This window comes from Myxocyprinus asiaticus, chromosome 15 (genome assembly GCF_019703515.2).
Source record: "Myxocyprinus asiaticus isolate MX2 ecotype Aquarium Trade chromosome 15, UBuf_Myxa_2, whole genome shotgun sequence".
Lineage (NCBI taxonomy): Eukaryota > Metazoa > Chordata > Actinopteri > Cypriniformes > Catostomidae > Myxocyprinus > Myxocyprinus asiaticus.
In genome coordinates this window covers 7299217-7314207 of record NC_059358.1, presented here as the reverse complement: position 1 = coordinate 7314207, position 14991 = coordinate 7299217, and positions in this window count along the sequence as shown.

Here is a 14991-nt window from a genome sequence, read left to right as displayed (position 1 = left end):
TTTCTTTGCAAAAAACAAATCTGCCTAAAGAGGAGTTGATGGTGTGTAACTTTGGAGGGATTACACTCTATAATCTTCAGAGTAAAGATACATTTTACTGAGGATGTAAAGCACAATGATGACGAGGCCCACAACAACCGCCACATGGTTCAGGATGAGCGCCGTTCTAGAGCTTCTCTTTGCTTTTTCTCGCTGTCCAGAGCCGTTAGCAGCTCGAGTCTGTAAAAGTAGAGGTAAACCCAAATGTCATGCACTTTTTTGTTCTCAGCCTGAGGTTTCATGTTGGTGGGCAAAGATTGTGAGAAATATCTTAACTGGAAAATCAGACCTGTAACCACAATCCACAACAACAGTTCCAAGCAAGAGTTCTTCTAATATGTTGCGTGGTAAAGTAAGACAGTTGATTCACCAGAAACATTTTAGATCACAATAACAACAAATTTATAAGATCTTCTTTCAGGGTTCCATGTTAAAATAGAGGAACCACTAATGGACCTATGAGGTGCAAGATAATTAGAGGGACCCTATGAATTTCATAAGGTAGATTTTGTCTCCTTCTGAAGTTGTCTCACTTCTTCTCAAGAAAATCTCCTGAGAGAACCTACTGATTGTGAGATGAAGGCTACTTATACAACTGTAGCCTATATGGTTCAAGCTAAGGTTAATAAAGCAGCATTGTGGTTTTCCATGATGCACTGGAAGACTTGCCAGTGCATACATGTGACCCCATGCAATAGGGTGCTTACAAGAAACAAGTTTTTTTTTCTTCTGAGGTTAGACCACGGTGAAGAACCTGCTTGATCCCATAGAGTAAATGGTGAAAGATTACCATTTAAAATGTCTTGAGCTTAAAAATTGGTTAAAGTATCAACTTATTTCTTTATCATTTAATCAATTATCTTAAAGTTCAATAAATATCTACTCAGTTTACTAAATTAATACATAACTTGTATTGCAAGATTTTCTGTAAAGCTGCTTTGAAACTATGTGTATTGAAAGAAAGAAAGAAAGAAAGAAAGAAAGAAAGACAGAAAAGCAAGAGAAAATTTAAATCCGATCAGTTAGAAAAGATATAGCACACTAAGTCTGTATCAAAGAACTGTATCAGCTTCAGTGGTTGTAGCTTGAAAGATCAAGGAGTAGTTACAATAATTTTCATCTTGTTTGTGAATTTTAGAAAAACCCAAAACACGGCTCTTCAATTACTTTCTTACGGGGGCCAGATTATCCAAATGAAAACTGGACATGGGCCAAACATTTTTTTCTACATTTATCTTAGCTAGCACTTTTATTTTAAGAAACATATTAACATAAAAAATATAATAAACACAATTAATACAGTATGTTTTAACAAATTTAGGGGTATTCAATTAACTTTTTTAAGGTCTGACCATAAGTTCCTTAAAGGAATAGTTGACCTAAAAATGAAAATTCTCTCATCATTTACTCTTCCTCATGCCATCCCAGATACTGTATGTATGACTTTCTTTCATCTGCTGAACTCAAACTAAGATTTTTAGAATAATTTCTCAGCTCTTTTGGTTCATACAATACAAGTGAATGGGTGCCAAAATTTTGAAGCTCCAAAAATTACATAAATCAGCATAAAAGTAATTCATACAACTCCAGTGGTTAAATCCATATCTCTAGAAGTGATATGACAGGGTTGGGTGAGAAACAGATCAAGCCCTTTTTTATATATATAAAATAAATTCTCCTCCCGTTCAGTCAGTGGCTGAGTTCGGAACTGCATACTGCCCATACTACTCATACTACGTCTGCCATATCTGTCTATGGCAGAAATAGTAAGAGTAGTATGATAGTATGTAATTCCGAACATAGTCAATCTCCACGTTAACTTTCACTTTCACATTTTTCTTCTTGTGTTTTTGGTGATTCACATTCATCATGCAAACCGCCCCCTACTGGGCAGGAAGAAGAATTTATAGCAAAAAAGGAATTAAATATTGATCTGTTTCTCACCCACACCTATCATTTCACTTCTGAAGATATGGATTAAAACAATGGAGTCTCATGGATTACTTTTATGATGCCTTTATGTGCTTTTGGAGCGTATCAGGGCTATTGTTTTACAAACTATGAAAATGACGAGGAACATTAAGATTTGCTAAAGCCTATATCTTTGACAATATCAACCCACACAAGAAAACAATGGCCATCAAATATAGACATATTAAGAATAAATGTAAAACTGAAAAAAGACAAAATGTCTCTTCCTCCTCTCCTTATTATCCTCCCATTCAAAGAGGGGAATATTAGCCTTCCTTTTTCTTGCAGATATTGTTTATTTGCACACAGAAGCCAGTTCAGGAGACCGATATTTGTGGGATAATCATTAAATGAAGGGGATTTTATCAAAATTAGACAGAGGGCCAGATAAAAATGATTGGTGGGGTTGAATTGTCCTGCCCAAAACCATGTCTGTAGAATAAAAGTATGTCGGCTTTGTCAAGCCAACATAATGACTTGACTTACAGTAACTTTATATTGTTCATCGAAAAAATGTTAACCTAAAAATATGCTTTATGCAGCAACACCGAGATTAGCCAAGTCAAAATGATTAATTATTATTATTTACCATCACTGAAACTAATATTAGTGTTAGCTCAGTTAGGAATAGCTCCTTAAGGTGACAATTGATGATAAGCATAAATACAATGTACTTTTAAAAAAAAACAAAAGTGCATAATCCATAAGAGGAAGTCACTTGTGAAATACCCACCTAAATGCCTTTGTAGCTAATGCCAAGTATCTACATTTTTAGACAAATAGACAAAATAAATACATTTTTAGGAAATACACAAACATAACACTCTGTATGATACAAAGACCGGCCAATTTTGTAAGATTTGGATGAGCAAACTGCCCAGTTTTGCCAGATTTACCTTTGAACTACATTTAAAGTTTTAATTTAATTTTTAAATTTTTAAAAAAATTTTTTTTTATAAATAATAATTATTAAAAATAAAAAAGCTTGAGCTAATTATTTTACTTATATCCTTAGCACATAGATTGCCTGTAAGAAATATTACAAATTATTAGAGGTACATTCTTCTAAACTGAACTAAATCTAACTATTTATTTGTCCTTTTCCTAAAACTTTTATCTAAGTGGCTGACAGTGGCTGGCAACTTATTATACACTGCAAAAAATTTTCGTAATTTTTGCAGTGAAAATGCTGTAGTAAGACTGTGAAAATGCTATAGTAAAAAAAAGTTAATTGTTTAATGGGTAGTTACCTTAAAATATACGGTAACATTTTTCAAATATATTTAAAAAGACAATACATGTATTTTTATGGTAAAATCTAGTAAAAAAATGTAATAATAATTTTATGTAAAAAGTATGGTTTCTGTATAATTAACAGTCAAAATTTATATTATGTTTACAAGAGAGTACATGTACTTTTTACGGTAAATTATTGTTAAAATTACGGTAAAAAACAACAATTGGGCGTTCCCAGAATTCCCTGCATGACCCATCATATTTAATTATATTTTATGGGAATAGTTATTTTTCTTCTTATTTTTAATATCAGTTATGTACTTTGGGGTGTTCTGTATTATATTTGATGTAGTTTAATTAATGTTTATTACGTTATTTTAATTTCACATGTTAACCTGATGGTGTTTAGTGCTTGTGTGAGTGACACTGAGCACTGTCTCTACATGGTTATTGGTCATTTCTCCAGGAAGGTCCTCTATTGATGAACTTTATGTCATCGTGTGCCCTTTTGTAATTACTATGGTGATTAACAATATATTATAAAGTAAAAAGCAGATTTTTACAGTTTCAGAAGTTTATTAATATATCAAGTTTATTATTTATATAAAAATATACAGGAATCAAAATGACATCCCTTAAAGTCTGAAACGTGGTTACTGTATTTTTTACAGTGAATTCCTGGCAAACAGAGCTGGCAGTTTTTTTTACCATAAATTTAACAGGATTTTTTTGTACAGTGTAGGGACAGCCCAGCCCCAGAGGAATTTTTTATTGTTCAGTGGTTGTTCTTTCATAGCTCAGGAGACTTTATGGAGTTCTCGGTTACATTGTGATTAAGACAAAAACTCTGATGTAAAACACACACACACACACACACACACACACACACACACACACACACACACACACACAAAACATTTAAAATGAGACAATTGTTGACATACATTATAAAGCTATAAATAGGGTTGGGAAGGTTACTTTTGAAATGTATTCCACTACAGATTACAGAATACATGCTGTAAAATGTAATTTGTAACGTATTCCGTTAGATTGCTCAAGGTCAGTAATGTAATCTAAATACTTTGGATTACTTCTTCAGCACTTTTTGACTATTAAAAACTCTGCCAGTACAGTAAGACAAAATACACAAGTTAAAAATACATTCTCTGAAAAACCTAAATATATATGCGGTGTTGTTTCTAAAATAAGATTAATTAAATTTATCTTGTTTTAAGGAGTTTTAGATATTTTTACAGGAAAACAATACAAAAATTATTATCAAAAATAAGATTTTTACCCTAATATCAAAGGTCTTACTAGAAAAAAAGAAATTATGATCTAACATGAAATTTTCTTGATAAAAAAATATGATCGTGCCTGGTAACATGTGCATGTAAAATGGCTAGAAAAAGCATTTTAGCTTAGCGTAAAGCTAACAATTTACACAAGGTATATTTCTATTTCTTCTGCTCCAAACTTACTTCAAACGTCCTTCTCTGTCTGCTCGTATGAATGTAACACATCATAAGAAAGTGTTTCACCGCTGTTCAAATGCACTTTGGATCGCATCATTTATATGTATAAATGTTTTCCATCTGAAAGGACTAAATATTAAATGAAACAAATGACAATAAAATGCAAAGTAATCTCTTCAGTAATCAAAATACTTTTTGAATGTAACTGTATTCTAATTACCAAAGATTTAAATTGTAACTGTAGTGGAATACAGTTACTTATATTTTGTATTTTAAATATGTAATCCCGTTACATGTATTCTGTTATTCCCCAACCCTGGGTATAAATTAAAATGGATAGCATAGCTCAGATAATTTAAGTTCACATTGAAATCACTGACCATTGTGTCTTGGCAAATCTGAGTACAGTTAAAGGAGATACGCATTATTCAAATGAAGAATAATATAATTAGGGCATAACACGTGCCAGATTTGAACCTATATCCCTCTGAGCATGTGCATTGCTCACTATTACTGGGTTTCCATCAAAGTGTTTAGCATTTTTTAGCGCATTTAAAAAAATTTGACTTGAAAATACGAATCGTTGTGTGTTTCCATCCACTGCGTAATGCACATTAACTTGAGCGAGCTTGCCTTATCATGATTGAGCATCTGAATGACTTCCTTACTTCGGGGAGAGTTTTCTTTGCAGTATTGGAGCAATTATACCTCATTTTATTAAATGATGCCAGGAGATGTTGCAGAATAAGTGTAATATCTGATAGCCTATAATAGGGCTGAAATAGCTGCGATGCCCACAAGCTGCCAGTCTCCGCATACCTGGGAGCGCCCGCTCTTCAAAACTGTTCTGGCGGATAGTGTGGACTTACTTTATCGACCACATGTGGGTTAAACACTTCTGAAAGTCAAGCGCTATGTTCAAAGAATTGTGTGCCAAGATCAGACTTTTCGGTGGGCCAGTCACATCAAGCTATCGCACACTCATAACACATGCACAAATGGTCAAAACACGTCATCATTTTGCGTATAAACAGTTTCCATCACCTTAATGTGCATTTTAACTAATGCAAAACTCTAGAAAATCCACCTCCTCCTAGCGCATTAAATTTGAAGCGAATTTAGAAAGTTTATTCGCATATCAAGCGTTTCCATTCAGGATTTATTATGCACAATTTCAAAATGCGCATAAAAATTGTTGGATGGAAACCCAGTCTATGCCACAGCTCTGGTGTTATGTGCAGTATTAACAGTTTGTTACATCAGAAAATATTAAAAAATGTCCTGCAAAAAATCTCCTTTGTGCAAAACAAATAAAATATAAACAAGGTACATAAACGTTTACTTACGGATTTAGAATAATATAAAGCCACACTTCCCAGAAGTAAACAGCAGCACAGCATGGTAAATCTTGAGTAACACATGTAATCCGGCACTGGATCAGCACATTGAGTAGGAGTCACATACACAGGGGGCTGAACAATGACCACAGGCCCATCTTGGTCACACAGGCCCTGGTGATTCTGCTGGTCAGTGGAATATGTCTGGGATGAAGGACGGTTGCTATATTTGCCATTCTGATGAGCTGAAGATAAAGGCTGGGCCATATTGATTTGGAATGTTCCCACAAACTTGCACCCCTAAATTGTCTTTTTACCTTCCTCCTTTATTCTCTAGATGTAGCACTCTTTAGTTTTTCTAATCTGAAGGTCTGTCACAAGTTCTGTGTCAACCAAATGGGTGGTGGTTTGATGTAAAGGAGGAGCGAAAAAGAGTTTTGACACAATTTCTTAACCTTAGTTTGACCACACAGTAGTGTGACTGCAGGTGCAACCATGAGACAGTAACACAACGTGTTGTGTAGATTACTTCTGAATTGCAAAACGTGTCTGATTACAAATTACAGTACATGGCAAAAATTGCAATCAGTAACATAAACTCTTGGATTATATTTTTGGGTAATACAATCTGATGACTTTTGTAATACTTTTGGATCCCCCACCCCACCACTTATGCAAACTTTGATTATAGTCCTAATAAGAAAAAAATTATAATGCAGCCAAGGACAAATGATGAGAAACAGAAAGATTAGTTCACCTCTGGAATCTTCTTGTCCGAGTCGTTCATTCTTTTGTCACGTGACGGCCGTATATGCTGTCACATGACAAAAGAACGAATGACTCGGACGAAAAGAGTTGAAAGGTAAACTAATAATTTTTGTTTCCTGTACAGCGCCTATGCGGTTTTCACGTAACAAATGAACAGATTTCGCAATGCGCATGTTTTTCCAACACAAATGAACGAATCACTTTCTGAGACTACTCGTTCTTCTGAGTCACATAAAAGATTTGTTCAAAATGAACGAATCGTTCATGAATGACCCATCACTACCCTGACCTTACTCTTGTTCATTTGATGTCATATGCATCTGACTAGGATAACCTATACCATTTTGACTTGAAGCTCTATTTTTGTGAGTGTGCAAGGTGCAGCACAACACACAGTGACATTGATATGATTTTTAGGTTTTTACTCACTATTTGTCTGTTTCTGACTGTAATAAAAAATCAGTTTTTTAACTGATATGTTTGTTTTTTCCAAGATGGCAGAACAAGATGGTGTGAATTATTCTTAGTTAGACAAGGATTTCTTTTTTAACATTTGGCATCCAGTATTGAATTATTATTGTTATTATTATTTTTTTGAAGACATAGTATTTCATAGTTATACATCAGCAGTGTTTATTTACTTGCACAATTATTCGTCATGAAAAGGAATGGTCTAATAGTTTGAGTGGTGCTACTCTCCACAATGTTTTTCAAAAATTCAAACAAAATCTAACATAAAACAAAGGCAATCTGAGTAAACACGAAATACAGTTTATAAATGATTCACGAGTTCACATAATCATATAATCTTAGAGCGAAAAATGGTAAACGAATTTGGCATGCTGTCTGTGTTTAAGTTGAATCTCGAATCAAAACAGAGCTCTTAGATTCCCCCCCAAGTACGTGGAAATATGGACTGGCTAAAGGTGGAGATGGGGAGAAGGAGGGATGCTCAAAAGACGTCATAGGAGAGGTAGGCGAGTTACAGTTTATATAGCACTTGAATGTGATTGATAAATGGGATTATATGAACATGCTCCTCCCGAACTTGCATTAGGAACTTCAATTCGAGTTCACTTGATTATATAATCTTAGAGCGAAAAATGCTAAACAAATTTGGCGTGGAATTTTAATTGGTTTTGGAGGCAACCTCATGCGATAGTCTGAATAGGTTAAACATTTCTAGTTGTGGAGGCATCCTCACACAATGGTTTGTATAGGTAAAATATTTCTAATTGCGGAGGCATCCTCACGAAGTGGATTGAAATATATCTAATATGGAGGCATCCTCTCGCAGTGGTCTGAAAAGATAAAATATTTCTAATTGCGGAGGCATCCTCACGCAGTGGATTGAAAAGATCAAATATTTCTAATTGCGGAAGCATCCTCACGCAGTGGATTGAAAAGATCAAATATTTCTAATTTCGGAGGCATCCTCGTGCAGTGGTCTGAAGGATCAAATATTTCTAATTGCAGAGGCATCCTCACGCAGTGGACTGAAAAGATAAAATATTTCTAATTGCAGAGGCATCCTCACGCGATGGTCTGAAAAGATAAAATATTTCTAATTGCAGAGGCATCCTCACCCAGTGGTCTAAAAAGAAGTGTAGCTTGTCCCGACTGTCACAACCATAGTACTGACAGACGGGTATTCTTAATGCTTGGACGGTTGGCTGGTCGCGCAAGCGGGAAGTTCTTACATGGCTTAGTGATTGTAATGATTGTAACTGGGCTGAGAAAGAGATGGGATTTCAATCTGACCGTACACCCCTCCCCCCCTCCCGGAGCCGACGCATGGACTATCTAGTCCTATGGCGTAAGGGCTGGGGGGGTGGGGGAAGTAGGCGGAGATCCCAAGGTTTGGTAGTTAAGAGAATGCCCAGTTCTCTCAGGATGGCAAACTTCTGCTAAATTGAACTGCACAGCCCAGTGATTAAAACAGGCACCTGATTCAAATGTCAGGGTAAGGTCCCATCCATGGCCAACTATGCGCGCGGGTACCCATGAATGCTTAAATTAAGAGTGCTTGATGCGCTTGTTTGATGTGCAGGGGATTGAGACGAATGTAAGAATGAAAAGGGAGACTTAATTTGGTGTTCTTTAAACCCTTTTTGAGCGGCAGTAGTAGCCACGCTAATGCGGAATGAGTGGCTAGAGAAATGTTTAGCGGGGATGCCTGACCTGGCGAGAATGGATTTCAGGTGTTTTTGGAACCAGTGCCTGGTTATAGTCTTGGTTATAGTCATCATTAAAAAGAGGATTGAGGGGGGACCTGGCTCTGTTTCTCCTGTATGAAGAATAGAAGGAGAGAGATTGAAACGGCTGGATGGGTGTGGGTACGTTGAAAATATAGACGAAGTGACTGTGTCTCGACTGGTCTGTTTTACTTTGTGAGGGAGAAACTAATGGTATTGTTGTCTAAAATGTTTAGGTCAGAGATTGTAGGGTTAACATTGGAATCAAATTTTGACGAGACTGTAAATTCGGAGGATCTCAAAACCCTGAAAAAAGCTAGAATGGTACCCTGCTCGCAATGTTGATAGGCATTTGCCTAGAATTTCGAGTGTTAAGGGCTGTCTAGCCTCTGGGTGGGCAGGCTGAGCTTTTTGAATGCCATTGATTTAGAGGGAGATTTGAGGATTAATTATTTCTGGGCATGAGTGACCGTAAATTAATTTATGGAAAAAATTTATTCTGCAGAGGTACGTTTTTACTGACCCGGTATGCTTGAAATGAGACAGAAATGAAAAGAAAGAAGAGATAGTGAGTAGAGAGAAATCGGGGAAAAGTAAGTTGTGTTGACTGTGAAACTGCTTGAAGCTTTTCCAGGAAGTCCAGTAGGTCTGAAGAGTATTGAGAGAGAATTTTGATTCGGCTGAAATATGATTCAAGTAGTTGAGGGGATGATTTATTGGAAGATCAAATCTGAAAAGGGAGGCACGGGTATTGGGAAGTGGTCCGCCTCTGGAGACAATGTTCTGAATTTCTGAAAGGCAAAACGGGAGAGAGCGTCAGCTAATTGATTTTTGTTTCCTGGAATATGTTCACTTTTAACGATAAATTGGTAGCAAGCAGCTGTCCAAATCAGACATCTTAGAAGTAGCATGAGGACGGGGGAATTGAATTGCTCTTTACTGATGCATTGCATGGTTGCGGAGTTATCGCAGAGGAAAATGATGGTTTTAGATGAACATTCTTTACCACAGATACGAGATGCTATGGCGATAGGGTATAGTTCATAAAGAGCTGAAGAGACGGAGGATAGGGGTAAATTTGAGAGCTGGGGTGGCCAAGTTGATGCAAACCAATGGCCTTGATAGGATGGATGGGGCTATAAATCCTGTTATACTGCTTGACAAATGTAATCCAGAGGTGCAGGTCTGCTCAGCATGGGGGACTGAAAGTAACTGAATCACTGAGAGCCGGGATGGAGGAGGCGAGAGAGAGGAGATGAGAAATAAAAGGTGGACTTTGGGGGATAATGCGCATAGCAAAGTTTAGGTAGCCGAGCAAAGAGAAGAGCTCTATTTTAGAGCATTGCGGGGATGCTAGCAAATTAGATATCACCATAATGATTCTGTCGATCGTTCCTTTGGAATTCGACGGAATCGAGATTGACACCTAGAAATTCGATCTTTGTCACGGGACCAAGTGTTTTTTCATTGGAAACGGGAACGCCTAAGTCTGAAAAAACTTTCGGTATTGTGACGAGATGCGCCAACAGGTGAGCGTCAATCAAGGAGATGGAGAGGAAAAGGAGATGAACGTCAAGTAGATGAACGAGGAAGGGCATCATGTAATTATTAGACAAGATCCAGCAGAGAGCTTCGGAAAGCATGTCGAAGAGGTGCCAGAAATTCGGATGAATTGGCATGACTTTAAAAGTGGATGTGATGTGCACTTTGGCCAGCCATGCTCCTTTGCCAACTGTTTTGATTAATTTCATTGCATGGTCAATGTTGTGGTAGCTCAAAGAAAATTCGCTGATAGGAATTAGGCTGTTGATGCTAGGGTGACAGCTATTGTGCTGAGATGACAGATCAATAATAAGGCATTTTTTCCCAGAAAATGTTCTGGTCGCTACTCCGATGGGGCTGATTTGCCACGGATTGAAGGAAAGTGCTTCAAACGGACCGATCATGAAGCCCGAGGTGATTACTTTCACGATAAGCATACAGACAGCTTCTGGGTCTGAAACAGTGGAGATGAGATTATTGCATGTAATATTCATGTCTGGAAAACTTTCCAAACCAGGATGAAAACCGTGTGTGAGACCATTTATGAGATAGTTTTTAAAATCTTTGTTAGGATAGTTAGCTAGTTCATCAGCTAAAGCAGAGACATTGATGGGAGTAGATAGGTATTTTTGGATAATTTTATTGTTCTTATTGGAGGATTTCCCTAACAGGGCAAATGGAGTGGGAGTGTGCACCGCCACAAAATCTACAGATATGTAAATAACTACAGTGTTGTCTGGAGCAACCAAAATCGTTAAAATCATTACAAACTTGTCTTCCAGCTTTGGGAAGGAAGGTACGCTTCTTGAAATTCTAAGCACTGTTGCCTCTGAACTGTGGAGCATAAGTGGTAGACTTAATGGAGGAGGAAGATTTAAGACTTTTGGGTTAGTGGGCAATTTTTTTGTCTGATGTTTCAGTGATCTGCAGATGACGCATGACACGCTTTTGCATCCTAAGAACAATTTGTTATGCAGTTCTATGCGCATTTAGCAGAGAAAGGCTTTTGGTAGACAGCATCAGTGATGATGGCCATGTACTCATTTAATTCTCTGCGTCTAGTTGGATACACAGCACAAATAACTTCTGTGAATCTAGAAAATGCTAAGCAAAACTCGGCTAAAGTTTGCATTTCTTAGAATTGGCGTTCAGATTTTTAAGCACTACCGAAATAGAACCACAGTCTGGAGAGTGCTGGGGATCATGCAAAGAGATAGTGTGAGAGGAGAGAGACTAAATCTATGTCTGCACCTGCTAGAATTTGGGAGCGGATACTTGGATTAACCTGTGGAGGATCCATTACATGCATGAGGAGGGGCTGGTAAAGCAGATGCTGGAGAGAGTGTATATGTGGCTGAATGGGTTGGAGCTGGAAAGGGAGGATTAGGAAAGGAAGGAAAGATATAGGCGGAAGCGGCAGCAGAGGCAGCCTCACGCGGGTCTGCGCCATATGGGAATGAGTGAGGCTGAGGGAAGGCAGTTGGAATAAAGGGGTTAGATGACAAAAGAGGAGGAGCATATGCATCAGGCAAAGGCAGCCTTATGCTTGGATCTGCTCCTGAGCGAGAAGGAAGAAGAGAGGAATTTGTATGAGAAAGATATTGGAGAGGCGCTGCCGTGTAAGGCAACATTTGGTTAGCCCAAGGGAAGGAATAGGAAAGAGGGCTTGCAAGGGCTGTTTGAGGAGGTATGTGGGGATTGGAGATGGCAATATTTTGGTAGAATTCCTTGGAAGGAGCATCAAGAGGAAAGGAGGGGGAATTTTGGAGGTGAGTAGAGGAAAGGGGAAACTGAGAAGATAAGGCAACCTGTGGGGGAGGTGCGTTACTATGCAGCGGGGCATCAGCTGATTGGAGCAGAGGTTGAGCGTGAGCTGTTGTTGTTTGTTGTGATGAAGTAGTGACCATTTTGATGCCTGTGGAGGCCCAAGCTGAGCAGCGAATAGGAGATTTAGCTGGTTTTTGAAGAGATTCTGGAGTAACGTCGGGTGGTTGGATTACAGAGCTGCCGCGTTTAGTGGTGACGTACAAGTTGTACATCTGTGCTTTAGTGGATATGTGGGAAAAATGGATATCTGAGGCTGCTAAAGCGTGATGCAGACCGTTTACCATCCATTTGGCTAAGGGAGGGATGCAATTAGTTGTTGAGTTTAGAGGGATTGTAAACTGGGGAGTAGGGCTAGATTGTTCAATCGGTTGAACTTGGAGCCTCTCGGGTGGAGGAGAATATGCCCTCCTCGGACGGGGTCTTGGAGGAAAAGGGGAACGATGCCTTATTTGACCTCTTTGTACCAGTGTGGCTTCTGACAATGAGGATGAAGATGGTGATGCTTGTGTAACCGGTCCTGCTTGACCCGCTCCGAGCGGGATTCGAACTGGCATCTTCGGCATGGGAGGCAGGTGCACTAACGAGGAGGCTAAAGGCTACAGCCTCTAGCGTCAGTCGCTAGTGCACCTCTTAAGGCCAGGGGAGTGAGGTTTACACACACTGCACAGCACGTACCAGCTGGATACTGTTACACTTGGATGGAATCCAGAATCAGCGAAGGAGAGGAAGGAGAAGAAGGAGAGATGGTGACTTTGTCTTCGTGGCTGGAGTGATGACACTGCAGAGAATCATGTTTTCCTGTACGGGCATAGCCAGATGCTTGAAAGATGTCATAGGAGAGTTAGGCGAGCTACAGTTTATATAGCACTTGAATGTGATTGATTAATGGGATTATATGAACAAGCTCCTCCCGAACTTGCATTAGGAACTTCAATAATGTTATTTATTGAAGCAAAAATAGTAATCCAATACCAGCTGGACCTGTGTGAAAAGTTACTAAATCCCAAAATCTATGAAACTGCATTCATAATGGGGTTCAGCTAGACTAGACACACCCAGGCCTGATTACTGCCAGCCCTGTTCAATCAAATCAACTCAACACCTAAATAGAACTTTTTCAGCAGCATGAAGTTGGCTAAAAGGTCTCACCCAGTAACACACTATGCCAATGTAAAACTAAATTCCAGAAATTATGAGGAAAAAGGTGATTGAAATACATCAGTCTGGGAAGGGTTACAAAGATATTTCAAAGGCTCGGGAACTCCAAAGATCCACAGTGAGAACCATTGTCTCCAACAGTAGTGAAGTCTGAAGTAGTAGTCAGGCACAGTAGTGAACCTTCTCAGAAGTTGCCGACCTTCCAAAATTCCTCCAAGAGCATAGCGACGACTCATCCAAGAAGTCACAAAAAATCCAAGGACAACATCCAAGGAACTGCATGCCTCTCACATCAATAAAGGTCACTGTTCATGACTCCACTATCAGAAATCTGCCAGACACATCATTGGAGGTGAGCTTCCCTCCCTCCAGGACATATACCAGGCAGTGTGTGAAAAAAGCTCGGAGGATCATCAGAGACTCCAGCCACCCGAACCATGGGCTGCTCTCACTCCTATCTTCAGGCAGGCGGTATCGCAGCATCAGGACCCGCACCAGCTGACTCCATGACAGCTTCTTCCCCCAAGCATTCAGACTTTTGAACTCTTGATCTCACACGATCAATATACATCAGCACTGCACTTTATTAATCTTATTATCTCACACTGGTCTGTCATAAATTATATTCTCTCTTAACAACACACTGGCAACTGACTATCAACCGACAGCCTGAATGTCAATACAGCACAATACAACATACTGTATATTTTATATATACTATTTTTCTTGTATACTGTGTATTCTATGTTGTGTGTATGTGTATTCTATATTGTGTGTATTGTATAATGTACATTGTATATTATTATTGTATATTGTGTTGTGTAATTATGTGTATATTAGATATGTAAATTGTGTTGTGGAAATCTGATGATTATTGTAAAATGGTATATATCTCATCACTGTCATAACTGCTATGTTGCTCGGAACTGCACCCAAGACTTTTACCCACTGTTGCACTTGTGTATTTGGTTGTGTGACAATAAAGTGATTTGATTTGATTGATTTGATTTGAGAAAGACACTGGCCAAAAATGGCATCCATGGAAGAGTGTCAAGACGAAAACCACTGCTAACCCAGAAGAACATTAAGGCTCGTCTGAATTTTGCCAAAACACACCTTGATGATCCTCAAACCTTTTGGGAGAATGTTCTGTGGATTGATGAGTTGAAAGTGGAACTGTTGACAGGGGTCCCATTACATCTGGCATAAATCAAACACAGAATTCCACAAAAAGAACATCTTACCTACGGTCAAGCATGGTGGTGGAAGTGTGATGGTGTGGGGATGCTTTGCTGCTTCAGAGCCAGAGTGACTTGCAATAATTGAGGGAAACATGAATTCTGCTCTCTACCAGAAAATTCTAAAGGAGAACATCCGGTCATCAGTCCGTGAGTTGAAGCTCAAGCTCAACTGGATTATGCAGCAAGAAAATGATCTAAAGCA